Here is a 14912-nt window from a genome sequence, read left to right on the forward strand (position 1 = left end):
ATCAGCAATCTCCAGCACATAGGGGGTAGATGGCCAGTCCTTAAACTGAGGGGAGATGCCTATCACCCCCAGCAGTCTAAATCCACTTGGGGGTGGATGCCTATCACTATCTGCATACTCCACCTGTATGGGGGAGTGCCTATCACCACCAGCATTCTCCAGCACATAAGGGGTGGATGCCCGGTCCTTGAGCCGTAAGGGGGGTTGCCCATCACACCCAGCAATCACAACCTACATAGGGGTGGATACATATCACTATCTGCATACTCCGCCTGTATGGAAATGGGTGCCAATCACCACCAGCATTCTCCAGCACATAGGGGGTGGATGCCCAGTCCTTGAGCCTAAGGGGGGGATGCCCATCACCCACAGCAGTCACAACCTACATGGGAGTGGATGCCTATCACTATCAGCATACTCCCCCTGCATGGGGGTGAGTGCCTATCACTACCAGCATTCTCCAGCACATAGGGGGGATGCCCAGTCATTGAGCCTTAGGGGGGATGCCCATCACCCCCAGCAGTCACAACCCACATTGGGGTGGATGCCTATCACTATCTGCATACTCCCCCTGTATGGGGGTGAGTGCCCATCACCACCAGTATTCTCCAGCACATAGGGGGTAGATGCCCAGTCCTTGAGCCTTAGGGGGATCCCATCACCCCTAGCAGTCACAACCTACATAGGGGTGGATGCCTATCACTATCTGCATACTCCACCTGTATGGGGGTGAGTGCCCATCACCACCAGCATTCTCCAGCACATAGGGGGTGGATTCCCAGTCCTTGAGCCTTAGGGGGGATGTCCATCACCCCCAGCAGTCACAACCTACATGGGGGTGGATACCTATCACTATCTGCATACTCCACCTGTATGGGGTGAGCGCCCATCAGCACCAGCATTCTCCAGCACATAGGGAGTGGATGCCCAGTCCTTGAGCCTAAGGGGGGATGCCGATCGCCCCCAGCAGTCACAACCTACATGGAGGTGGATGCCTATCACTATCTGCATACTCCACCTGCACGGGTGTGGATGCCTATCACTACCAGCATACTCTACCTGCATGGGGGTGAGTGCCTATCACTACCAGCATTCTCCAGCACATAGGGGGGATGCCCAGTCATTGAGCCTTAGGGGGGATGCCCATCACCCCCAGCAGTCACAACCCACATTGGGGTGGATGCCTATCACTATCTGCATACTCCCCCTGTATGGGGGTGAGTGCCCATCACCACCAGTATTCTCCAGCACATAGGGGGTAGATGCCCAGTCCTTGAGCCTTAGGGGGATCCCATCACCCCTAGCAGTCACAACCTACATAGGGGTGGATGCCTATCACTATCTGCATACTCCACCTGTATGGGGGTGAGTGCCCATCACCACCAGCATTCTCCAGCACATAGGGGGTGGATTCCCAGTCCTTGAGCCTTAGGGGGGATGTCCATCACCCCCAGCAGTCACAACCTACATGGGGGTGGATACCTATCACTATCTGCATACTCCACCTGTATGGGGTGAGCGCCCATCAGCACCAGCATTCTCCAGCACATAGGGAGTGGATGCCCAGTCCTTGAGCCTAAGGGGGGATGCCGATCGCCCCCAGCAGTCACAACCTACATGGAGGTGGATGCCTATCACTATCTGCATACTCCACCTGCACGGGTGTGGATGCCTATCACTACCAGCATACTCTACCTGCATGGGGGTGAGTGTCTATTACCACCAGCATTCTCCAGCACATAGGGGGTGGATGCCTAGTCATTAACCCATAGGGGGGATGCCTATAACCACCAGTGCTCCAAATCCACTTGGGGTGGATGCCCATCACTATCAGCAGTCCCACCCATATGTCTTGTAGTACCAGCACCCCTCACCCTACCATCATGCCAAGATTGTGTATTGTGTGTGAAGTCCCTGCAACTGTGACCAAAAGCTGATTCTGGCATCATAAATCCATGCACATCGTGAACATAGCATCAATGGTGCCAACCCCACCCCACCGCAGGGATCCAAATATGAGTGCCTGTCCATAATTGACAGACGGTGCTGCTCTGCACGTTAGATTCCGGGTCGTAACACCACGAGCAGTGTAGTGGGTGTGTTGTAAACAAACACACGTCTGTGGAGTGGAATTGACCTGCGTCAACTAACATCCCTCTGACATGTGCAGAGTAGCAGTGTACATTGAAGCTGACATTGCCTCCAATGTACAACTACATGAATAAAGTAGTGCTCAACATAATGCATACACACATATGCACACAAACAGACACACATAGCAAGGTATCCTATGTAGAATGCAGCCATCAGGTAATCAAGACCCATACCATGGCAACAATGGAATATAATAACCTTGAAGAATGCACTGAATGATGAGGGAGGAGTGCCAGGGACAGTACGGCAATACATACACCCAAACACAACCAGCCAGCCCCACACTGCAAAATGAATACCACATGTGTGTATTTATCAGTGTACCCAGGCTAGTACGACACACATCCTGTGGTGTTTAAATCAAAACAGATATATGTGTACACACTGCCATCCAGAAGTCACACAGGAACTGGCTACATACATGTGGCCAATCAGCCATTGTGACATTAATGGTCACACAACACAGTCATGTGACATAAGCTTGGCTGCACACCAACAAACAGCAAGAGACAGACCCACTCCATCAATATCCACAAGGAGCCCACATTGTTGCAACAGTAGCCTGTATGATGAGCCCTCTGCGTGTAACACTTTGGAAGTACACTCTACTGTTGAGCACAGACACATGTGCGGTGTGCGCACTGTGGCAGGTAGTGACCGCCAAACTGACATCACACTCACACAGAAAAATAAATGGCCATGTGCTGTGACGTCAGCCCCCCATGTCCTAGACATGAGAACACTTACATATGCCCACTCCAGATGCAACACACCTTCATCTGCACCAATGTGCAGCAGCCATTCCCACAGGTACTGCTGACATTGCCCATGCACCTCTGAAAGTCACTTGGGTGGAGTGGGATCTAAGGTCTACAAACACATCACACATGACCAGGCTACATCCTTTGTGAATGAACCACACACTGTATATTATGAGGTACACGTGCATGACGTGACACTTATCTGACACATTGGGATCCTTGGAACAGTCCCCGAACACTGGAGAGCACATGGATACCCACAAAGAAAACATTTTCACAGCAGCAGACATTGAAGGCTAGGTTCTGATGAGTGTAAGCACTGACACATACATACAAGTTACCCAGACACATGAAGACACCACAATGTGACAACAACCTGATTTTGGCAACACCAAAGTGCAGGGGTGAAACCTGGTTATGTACCATGCAAGTTTGCACACATACCAGGGCCATTACATCACACACACACACACACACACACCGACGACTCCCCTATAACCAATATATGCCATGTGGCCACATACCAGTAAACCCAGTCCTAACACATATGGCAAACACAGGGCAACTCAACAAGCATCACAGTCAGGCACAGCTGCAGGGAATGTAGGCTGTGTGTAAAAAAGCATGGTAACCCACTAAGACATGCACACAGAACAGAACAGAACAGAACAGATGGGCCCAGTCAATGACACCAGGTTACACAGTGCCAGGGGGTGACTCCACTCATGTGTAACCTCAGCTGTGCCAACAGTCGTCTGTGCAGGGCCAAGCCATGTCAGAGTAGGAGTCTGCCAGTGAGCCACCTATTAATTCTGACTGAAGGTTCGGGTCACACCAGCCTCTGTCCTGCAGGTCACCAGCACATACTTCAAACATATTGTTTGCCAAGTTGCACCGATGACACAGATGACTTGTTCATCGCCCATGCATAAAAATGCATGTCCGGTGCTGATGGGCTGAGTCAGTAAGAAGGAAGATGTGCACACATGTCAGTACAAAACATGTGCAACAGTGGAAAACAAAGATGTGATGTACCTCAAAGGCTGTCCCAATCCCTGTGCAACATCATTTGTGATCTTGCGAATCTGAATTGACACACAGTGATGATTTGCAGACATACTGCTATATGACTCATGTACCTTGGCACACACGAGGCACATCACAACATTATATCACACATTGGCAAATGACAATAGCGCAACAGCAACTTCATTACATACCTCAGTAACATCAGGTACATGAAATGAAAATCAAAGCAATACCAAAACATAAGTTTATTCTGCAACGTAAAGTGGAAATTTCAAGCCAGGAGAAAGATTGTTTTGTGTGTCACTAGATGTTATTGTGACAAATAAACTCAATAAAAATAATGAGTGTTATTATGGGTAGAACCAAAACAATATGTTTGTAAAATATATGGGTAACTGTTTTGCAGTGCATAAATGTGAATAAACGTGAAGTGTATTAAAATTAGGTAGAAATTGAGTGGAGATAGAGAATTTTTTAATAGTTTCCCTCAATTCTCCTAACCTTAAAAATATGTGTGCAAATTAACTGGCAGATTTAACAAAATATCCACCTGCAAGTAGGGTCAACATGTTTCAGCATCGGTGACTTATGAGTACGTCACTGCTTTCATCAGGACCTAGATTGTAACAGCAACTGCAATATAACTAAAAGAATACCTGTATATTTTTTAGGTATATCTCAGTCTTCTCCAACCTGTTAAATAAAATTGTACCAAAAACAGACAACTCATCAGTACCACGAAAGAGTGAACATTAACAATATGTCCAACGATATTTATTTTCCGATATTTTTGTACTTACCTTCATGAAGATATAACTCCGATATTTTTGCTGTCGATATTTTTGTGTCGATATTTTTGCATGTAGATATTCTGTCTGTCGATAATATGTCAGACATTCGTGCCGAACGGTTCACCACTGACGTCTCAGCATCCGGAACTGGAGTCTCTTCGCGTATTTCATGCCACAACACAGACAGTGGTTACGAGACGAACCAAGCATGTATCCAATCGCGCAGGTCATCCCTGCACTGTACATTTATGACAGATTCAACAACAGGAATCGATGCGTACCACGCATATGTCAAGTACAACACCCATAGGGGGTACATAGTCAAAACTACCAGTGTAGTGTAGTTCCTATATTCCCAATAGTCTCTGCGCATTGGAATAGTGTATCCTGTAGTTTAGACGTAGGACTGAAGTCGACTAGGTATCTACTGAATATACTAGACTTAATTATGGGTGTCTATTACAAGGCTGCCCCAAAATGGGGGAAGACTCCTCCAAGCACTGCGAGAAAGACTAGACAAGTCTTGTTCACTTGGGTGAATTTAATAAAGTTGTTTTCAAAATGAATAATGCACTCAAAGTCTTTTTTTCATTGTCTATGTTTCAACACATTGTTTTCGTGGTTGCAAAAAATATCGGACATGTTATCCAATGCACATTCATCATAACTTGCTAATCCCAATGCATTTCGGGCTATCCTTCAGATCCTCATTTTTATCTGCAATAATTAATAGCAATTTATCCATTTGGGACAGTTGTCCTTTGCTCGCCGTGGCCCCGTACTCCAGGTCTGATATTCTGGTTTCAGCTTCTTTGATGCGTTGATCATGTTTTTCTAGTTTATTGACAACAGAGTCTATCCGTGAGTTCATCGTGTCTATTTTGGCATCGATGGAGGTGAGGCTTTGTTTCATACCTAGAGGGAGCGCTTACCAGTCCTCCTCCGGTACCTCCGCAGAATCAGACTCCTCCCGGTCCATTGAGGTAGATTTGGGTGCCTTACGTGTTTCAAAAGGGATTTTAGTTGGCTTGCCGTCTGTGCGCTCCATGATGCAAGCAGGCAGGTATAATCAGCCCTCGAAGCAACGATTCTTTGAACCTGCAGCACAGGGGCCCCAGCAGAAACTCTCGCAGCCTGGTGGTTAGGGGCAAGCAGCCGTGCCCCCAAATCTGTGCAATTTCACAATGTTGCATGCTCTGGCTACGTACCACCGCAGGGATCAGGTCTCAGGCTCCTGTATATGCACCTGGGAAATCTTCATTAGAGGAATAGGGACTTGTGCCAGCAAATCACGAAATATGGGGATCACCGTCCTTCTCCGAAGTATATGGAGGTCAGTGTTCTCCGAGTAGGTGTCCGCTCCGCTGCGCACTCCCACCACAAAAAGCAGGTCCAGCCCTCGTCAGCAGCAGGATGCAAATCAGGGGACCAAGTAATGTGTGCTGCAAATGGAGTGCAATCGCCACCAGCGCCGCACCAGCTCGCGCCAGCCAGGCAATACAAAATGGCGGCTGTCGGCCCGCAGCGTCAGTGAGCCAGCAGCGGTGCACCAAACCTAACCATATCTCACCTCAGGGTTCACTGTCCGCTGAGTGTGGACCCGCCGCCACGTTCACATGCCTCTGGGGGGGGAGCCCAATACTTCTGCCCAACCTGCCTTCCAATCCGTGTCGCGGCGCGCCGCGGCACCCCGTAGCCCAATGCGATGATCTTGCAGGGAGGGGAGGGGGGATCCGGACACCGCTCCCCGCTACAACCCCCTTCTGGCTGGTGCTCACCTCCGGCGGTCGCTCATTGCGGCGTGGGAAATTCCCGTGAGTATCAGCCGCGCGTCGGGTCGGTGGCGGGGCCTAGTCCACCACTGCCTCTCGTAATCACAGCAGCAGGCCCAGCGCTCCAGACAACGCCCACTGCAGTCCGCTCCCAGCTCCAAGCGTAACCGCTGCAGCAGCGATCAGGGTCAGATGCATGAAAGTCACCTCCGCAGCATCGGCTTGCGATCAGGCATCCCGTAAGGAAGTCGGATGGTCAAAAATGTGTGACAGGATGGAGTGAGAGGATAATTCCCTGCTCAGCAGGGCTAGAGCCTCACTGGTGTGCGGCCATTTTGGTCACGCTCCACCTAGCGCCCCCCCCAAGTGTGGGCATATTTATACCTTGAAGGTGCCGAGTTTGACGTAAGATTAGACATAACAACGTCATCAGAGACTTAATTCTCTGAAAACTCGATGAGTTCTTGGATTAACTAATATTCATACAGGGGGGAGTCCCTGACTTCTGAACGCGGGTTTTTCCAAGAAATAGTTGTAGATTTTCAGAACTAGTGGAAGTAGCCAAGCCGTATTAGGTCTACTTGAGCTATGTCTTAATATGGTTCTGATTTCTATGCTTATATACAGTATTTTATACCTATATAAGGGCATGAATCGGGAAAATACACTAGGGTACTAAAATTATACACAACACCAGCAGGAACAACCAATGGAGGGGGTGGGAGGAGTGGGGCCATCATTACTGCAGTGTATAGCCCATATGGGGTGGATGCCTATCACCATCAGCAATCTCCAGCACATAGGGGGTAGATGGCCAGTCCTTAAACTGAGGGGAGATGCCTATCACCCCCAGCAGTCTAAATCCACTTGGGGGTGGATGCCTATCACTATCTGCATACTCCACCTGTATGGGGGAGTGCCTATCACCACCAGCATTCTCCAGCACATAAGGGGTGGATTCCCGGTCCTTGAGCCGTAAGGGGGGGTGCCCATCACACCCAGCAATCACAACCTACATAGGGGTGGATACATATCACTATCTGCATACTCCGCCTGTATGGAAATGAGTGCCAATCACCACCAGCATTCTCCAGCACATAGGGGGTGGATGCCCAGTCCTTGAGCCTAAGGGGGGGATGCCCATCACCCACAGCAGTCACAACCTACATGGGAGTGGATGCCTATCACTATCAGCATACTCCCCCTGCATGGGGGTGAGTGCCTATCACTACCAGCATTCTCCAGCACATAGGGGGGATGCCCAGTCATTGAGCCTTAGGGGGGATGCCCATCACCCCCAGCAGTCACAACCCACATTGGGGTGGATGCCTATCACTATCTGCATACTCCCCCTGTATGGGGGTGAGTGCCCATCACCACCAGTATTCTCCAGCACATAGGGGGTAGATGCCCAGTCCTTGAGCCTTAGGGGGATCCCATCACCCCTAGCAGTCACAACCTACATAGGGGTGGATGCCTATCACTATCTGCATACTCCACCTGTATGGGGGTGAGTGCCCATCACCACCAGCATTCTCCAGCACATAGGGGGTGGATTCCCAGTCCTTGAGCCTTAGGGGGGATGTCCATCACCCCCAGCAGTCACAACCTACATGGGGGTGGATACCTATCACTATCTGCATACTCCACCTGTATGGGGTGAGCGCCCATCAGCACCAGCATTCTCCAGCACATAGGGAGTGGATGCCCAGTCCTTGAGCCTAAGGGGGGATGCCGATGATCGCCCCCAGCAGTCACAACCTACATGGAGGTGGATGCTTATCACTATCTGCATACTCCACCTGCACGGGTGTGGATGCCTATCACTACCAGCATACTCTACCTGCATGGGGGTGAGCGTCTATTACCACCAGCATTCTCCAGCACATAGGGGGTGGATGCCTAGTCATTAACCCATAGGGGGGATGCCTATAACCACCAGTGCTCCAAATCCACTTGGGGTGGATGCCCATCACTATCAGCAGTCCCACCCATATGTCTTGTAGTACCAGCACCCCTCACCCTACCATCATGCCAAGATTGTGTATTGTGTGTGAAGTCCCTGCAACTGTGACCAAAAGCTGATTCTGGCATCATAAATCCATGCACATCGTGAACATAGCATCAATGGTGCCAAACCCCACCCCACCGCAGGGATCCAAATATGAGTGCCTGTCCATAATTGACAGACAGTGCTGCTCTGCACGTTAGATTCCGGGTCGTAACACCACAAGCAGTGTAGTGGGTGTGTTGTAAACAAACACACGTCTGTGGAGTGGAATTGACCTGCGTCAACTAACATCCCTCTGACATGTGCCGAGTAGCAGTGCACATTGAAGCTGACATTGCCTCCAATGTACAACTACATGAATAAAGTAGTGCTCAACATAATGCATACACACATATGCACACAAACAGACACACATAGCAAGGTATCCTATGTAGAATGCAGCCATCAGGTAATCAAGACCCATACCATGGCAACAATGGAATATAATAACCTTGAAGAATGCACTGAATGATGAGGGAGGAGTGCCAGGGACAGTACGGCAATACATACACCCAAACACAACCAGCCAGCCCCACACTGCAAAATGAATACCACATGTGTGTATTTATCAGTGTACCCAGGCTAGTACGACACACATCCTGTGGTGTTTAAATCAAAACAGATATATGTGTACACACTGCCATCCAGAAGTCACACAGGAACTGGCTACATACATGTGGCCAATCAGCCATTGTGACATTAATGGTCACACAACACAGTCATGTGACATAAGCTTGGCTGCACACCAACAAACAGCAAGAGACAGACCCACTCCATCAATATCCACAAGGAGCCCACATTGTTGCAACAGTAGCCTGTATGATGAGCCCTCTGCGTGTAACACTTTGGAAGTACACTCTACTGTTGAGCACAGACACATGTGCGGTGTGCGCACTGTGGCAGGTAGTGACCGCCAAACTGACATCACACTCACACAGAAAAATAAATGGCCATGTGCTGTGACGTCAGCCCCCCATGTCCTAGACATGAGAACACTTACATATGCCCACTCCAGATGCAACACACCTTCATCTGCACCAATGTGCAGCAGCCATTCCCACAGGTACTGCTGACATTGCCCATGCACCTCTGAAAGTCACTTGGGTGGAGTGGGATCTAAGGTCTACAAACACATCACACATGACCAGGCTACATCCTTTGTGAATGAACCACACACTGTATATTATGAGGTACACGTGCATGACGTGACACTTATCTGACACATTGGGATCCTTGGAACAGTCCCCGAACACTGGAGAGCACATGGATACCCACAAAGAAAACATTTTCACAGCAGCAGACATTGAAGGCTAGGTTCTGATGAGTGTAAGCACTGACACATACATACAAGTTACCCAGACACATGAAGACACCACAATGTGACAACAACCTGATTTTGGCAACACCAAAGTGCAGGGGTGAAACCTGGTTATGTACCATGCAAGTTTGCACACATACCAGGGCCATTACATCACACACACACACACACACACACCGACGACTCCCCTATAACCAGTATATGCCATGTGGCCACATACCAGTAAACCCAGTCCTAACACCTATGGCAAACACAGGGCAACTCAACAAGCATCACAGTCAGGCACAGCTGCAGGGAATGTAGGCTGTGTGTAAAAAAGCATGGTAACCCACTAAGACATGCACACAGAACAGAACAGAACAGAACAGATGGGCCCAGTCAATGACACCAGGTTACACAGTGCCAGGGGGTGACTCCACTCATGTGTAACCTCAGCTGTGCCAACAGTCGTCTGTGCAGGGCCAAGCCATGTCAGAGTAGGAGTCTGCCAGTGAGCCACCTATTCATTCTGACTGAAGGTTCGGGTCACACCAGCCTCTGTCCTGGAGTGCCCCTTAGGTCACCAGCACATACTTCAAACATATTGTTTGCCAAGTTGCACCGATGACACAGATGACTTGTTCATCGCCCATGCATAAAAATGCATGTCCGGTGCTGATGGGCTGAGTCAGTAAGAAGGAAGATGTGCACACATGTCAGTACAAAACATGTGCAACAGTGGAAAACAAAGATGTGATGTACCTCAAAGGCTGTCCCAATCCCTGTGCAACATCATTTGTGATCTTGCGAATCTGAATTGACACACAGTGATGATTTGCAGACATACTGCTATATGACTCATGTACCTTGGCACACACGAGGCACATCACAACATCATATCACACATTGGCAAATGACAATAGCACAACAGCAACTTCATTACATACCTCAGTAACATCAGGTACATGAAATGAAAATCAAAGCAATACCAAAACATAAGTTTATTCTGCAACGTAAAGTGGAAATTTCAAGCCCCAAATGCAATAAGGCCAATGGCCAGTCCATGACATCAGTCCATGATGGGGAGCAACTGACAACATGTCAGCCATAGCTTGCCTGCACTGACACACAGTAGGGGACATCACTTTTGGCAGCACATCTATCGTGGCAGGCCATGCACCGCAGAGACAGGATCATGGTGCACAAGAGTGGGGCCGGGGAGTGGTGGTGGGTACAGGGGTCACAAGAGCAACTGCAGTGGATGGGTCAGGATCAGTGTGTGTGGTCTCCACTGCAGGGAGCATGTCCAATGGAGTGTGCTTGGGATCCACTGCAGTGTCCCGGACAGTTGGGGGGACACAGGCTCCCTGCAGTTGATGGAACAGGCTGAGGGCCAGGTGTTGTGGAAGTGTCTGTGGAAGGGGGAGGGCCTAATAACTTTGGGGATGCGCAAGCGGTGGGTGGGTGAACCTGGGGCAGGGTGTGGTGGGGAAACACAAGGAGTGGTGGCATGGGAGCATGAGGACGGAGAGTGTGTGGTGGGAGTGTGTGAATGTTGTGGGGTCTTCCTGGTTCTTGATGATTTCCAGGGTGGGCCTCTGTGTCCCTGCTCTTGGGTGAGGGTGTGCGTGGTTTGGTGGATATACCCTCCTGGCAAGGTGAATTTCTCTTCCCCTTACGAGTTGGCACAGGTATATCTGAGGGGAAGAGGCCAAGCTCACAGAGGAAGAGCTACCAGGAAGGGGACTAAGCAGGGGAGTCACAGGAAGAGGTCTTGACTGGAGAGGTGTCTTAGGACTGCGGGCTTGTTGTGGATGTTTGGCTGTGTGTCTGCACCCTATCCCCTGTGCGTGTGCCGTCAGTCCCGTGTGTGCATGTTGGTGCGTTTAGACTTGGATTTCCCTGTGTGTGCTGATCAGGGCTGTTGTTGAGTGTGACGGTGCAGGTGTAAGTGTAGTTGTTTTGGGGAGGGTAGTGGTCACTGTGGATGGTGCTGAGGTAGGTGGGGTGAGGGATTGCTGGAGGAGGGACACTGCTGTCATCAGTGAGGAGGTCATGGGTCTGAATGATCCGTTGTTGGGCAGACATGGTTGCTGACATGCCCTCCACGAATGGCACCAACTGTGTCAACAGATTAGTGTGAGCATGGAGGACACTCAGCATTGATGTGTGCCCCACATGGGTCTACTTCCGCAGGACCACAGACTCAACACTCAGGGCAGCAGGGGAGACAGATGCAGGGGGTGCGGTGCCTGGACTGAAGGAGACTCTTGCTCTAACATGGGAGCTCCATGGACATCTGGGATGGGAGCAACTGGGAGGGTGGAGATGGTGGAGGTTGCGGGGATAGACGCACTGTCAGTGTTCTCTGGTGTTGAAACACCCGCACCCTCCTGGGAATCATCACTTGAGCCTTTGTCGTCCACATCAGATGTAGTGGCTGTTGACTCGCCCTCAGTGTGGCTTCCCTCACCTGTTCGTGCCACTAGCTTCCTCAGACTCCTTTACAGCAGATCCAGTCTGGCTGTGGCCCTCCTCACGGTCTATGGAGCTGTCCCTTCCAGTGTCTGCCAATGATGCTGATCAACAAGGAGGAGAAACAGATTCACATCAGTCACCTGTATTTACTGGACAAATGACCTTAAATGCTACACACATCACTGAGCAAGACCTGGCATCCTATAAACACCAAATCACTATCTAACACACATCGGTGAACCTGGCACCAATGAGTCTGCCAGGGAAACATGCCCCAGTACCCATGATGACAATGGACCTGTCAGCCCATAGTATGTGTGATTTGGGACAGCACATGTGCAGGCATTGGCAGACTACCCAGGAATCTGATCTGCTCTGAACGTAACAGTCATGTGTTGTGACACATATGTCACATTCCTGGCCACTGACTCAGGTCTTGGAACAGCATTTGTGATGGCATGGTCTCATTGTTGATATGATGAACCTACTTCCATTAGCAGCCACCAATACGGTTCATAACTGGAAATGTAGAGTTAGCACACTGTGGCTACAGTACAAGACACACATCACAATACAGTATGCCCCAGATAGTAGTTTCTAACATGATTCCACAAGCCAGTCTGGCCCATCAGTCAGTACTGACTACTGTCACAGGCTCAGTGCATGACTAGTTCACATTCAGCAACTTGTCACACCAATGTTTGCACTGTCAATGGAACTCCAGTAGTGGTCATGTATACATGGTCACCACAATATACACACATTTGATAGAATATAATAAAGTCACAGAAGCAACATGATACATTACAGTATGTGGGACTAATACTCTGTATACCTAACCACAGAGGACATCACAATTTCTTAGTAAAGCAGGTGACACAAATCTGTTGAGTACACCAAAATGCACATCAAAGTTACTACAGAGATATGTATTGACCTGTGTGTGGAACCAATGGTTGCATGTCAGATGTCTGTCCATGTCAAACACATAGCAATCCTCTGAAATACAAAAAGCTATGGCAGGCCAGCTTGTCACAGAGTCAAACACATGTTAATAACTGTTCACTGGCCAAGAAATAGGAGGCCACAGTGTCTCATGGGACCCAAGCGGCACACCTGTCGATGGGCCATGTACGACATGGGATAATCAGGAGTAAAATGCAGGTGCCGAAAACAAATCTTTAATAAGAGGGTCCGAGGGCTAAGTTAACGACCCTGACAGACACATGCCCTAATACTACGTAATAATAACAAGAGAATGTCTGTGGGTCAAAAAAGTGGAATGACGATGTGTGTCATATAGAAGGTACAATAATATTGAGTTAGCAGAAAGTGCGACAAGTGCAGCAGAACAGCACACAATTCCAAAGTTGGGATAAAGTGGCCATCAGTTCCCAAACGGTTCCGCCCTATTCATCATCTGGGCTCTCCTTACCCAGGAGAAAGATTGTTTTGTGTGTCACTAGATGTTATTGTGACAAATAAACTCAATAAAAATAATGAGTGTTATTATGGGTAGAACCAAAACAATATGTTTGTAAAATATATGGGTAACTGTTTTGCAGTGCATAAATGTGAATAAACGTGAAGTGTATTAAAATTAGGTAGAAATTGAGTGGAGATAGAGAATTTTTTAATAGTTTCCCTCAATTCTCCTAACCTTAAAAATATGTGTGCAAATTAACTGGCAGATTTAACAAAATATCCACCTGCAAGTAGGGTCAACATGTTTCAGCATCGGTGACTTATGAGTACGTCACTGCTTTCATCAGGACCTAGATTGTAACAGCAACTGCAATATAACTAAAAGAATACCTGTATATTTTTTAGGTATATCTCAGTCTTCTCCAACCTGCTAAATAAAATTGTACCAAAAACAGACAACACATCAGTACCACGAAAGAGTGAACATTAACAATATGTCCAACTTGTAAATGCCAATCACATGCAAATATTCATAGTTTTTTTTGTGAATATGGTGAAAATTCCATTATCCCAGTTTGAGCTTGCTTACCTTTTTGGTAGGAGGCAATATTATCACCCCACCTGGCAGCAGCTCAGGTGTGTGGAGCACCGCTCTGATAACAAGACAAAACAAAAAACAAGACTCACATAGACATTTCACAGGAAAAAACCATGATGATGGTCTTTATAGCTTTTCATCATATTATTTATGTATTGCCACATAAGATGTTAACAACAAACACACTTGTGAAGGATAGCAGCACATTAGAATTGTTTATGTACTGCACTATTGTAATGCCCAATGGTTGTCTCTTCGGCATTACTATGAAGAAGCTCTTTCATTTACATATTGCCACATTGGATGTTAACAAAAAAGACACAATTGTGAAGGATAGCAGCGCATTAAGATTGTTTGTGTGCTGCACTATTGTAATGCCAGGCAGTTGTATCTTCGGCATAAAAATATTTTCGTTTATACTGCCGCTATTTCTCGTTATTTTGATCTTTTCTGTAGCCAGATTCACTAGCACCAGTAGATCGTAATATGCCTAAGCGGACCTTTACTTCGGCATACAAATTCTTTAGTTTATACTGCCGCTATTTCTCGTTATTTTT

Source organism: Lissotriton vulgaris, chromosome 1_1, assembly GCF_964263255.1.
Source record: "Lissotriton vulgaris chromosome 1_1, aLisVul1.2, whole genome shotgun sequence".
Taxonomy (NCBI): domain Eukaryota; kingdom Metazoa; phylum Chordata; class Amphibia; order Caudata; family Salamandridae; genus Lissotriton; species Lissotriton vulgaris.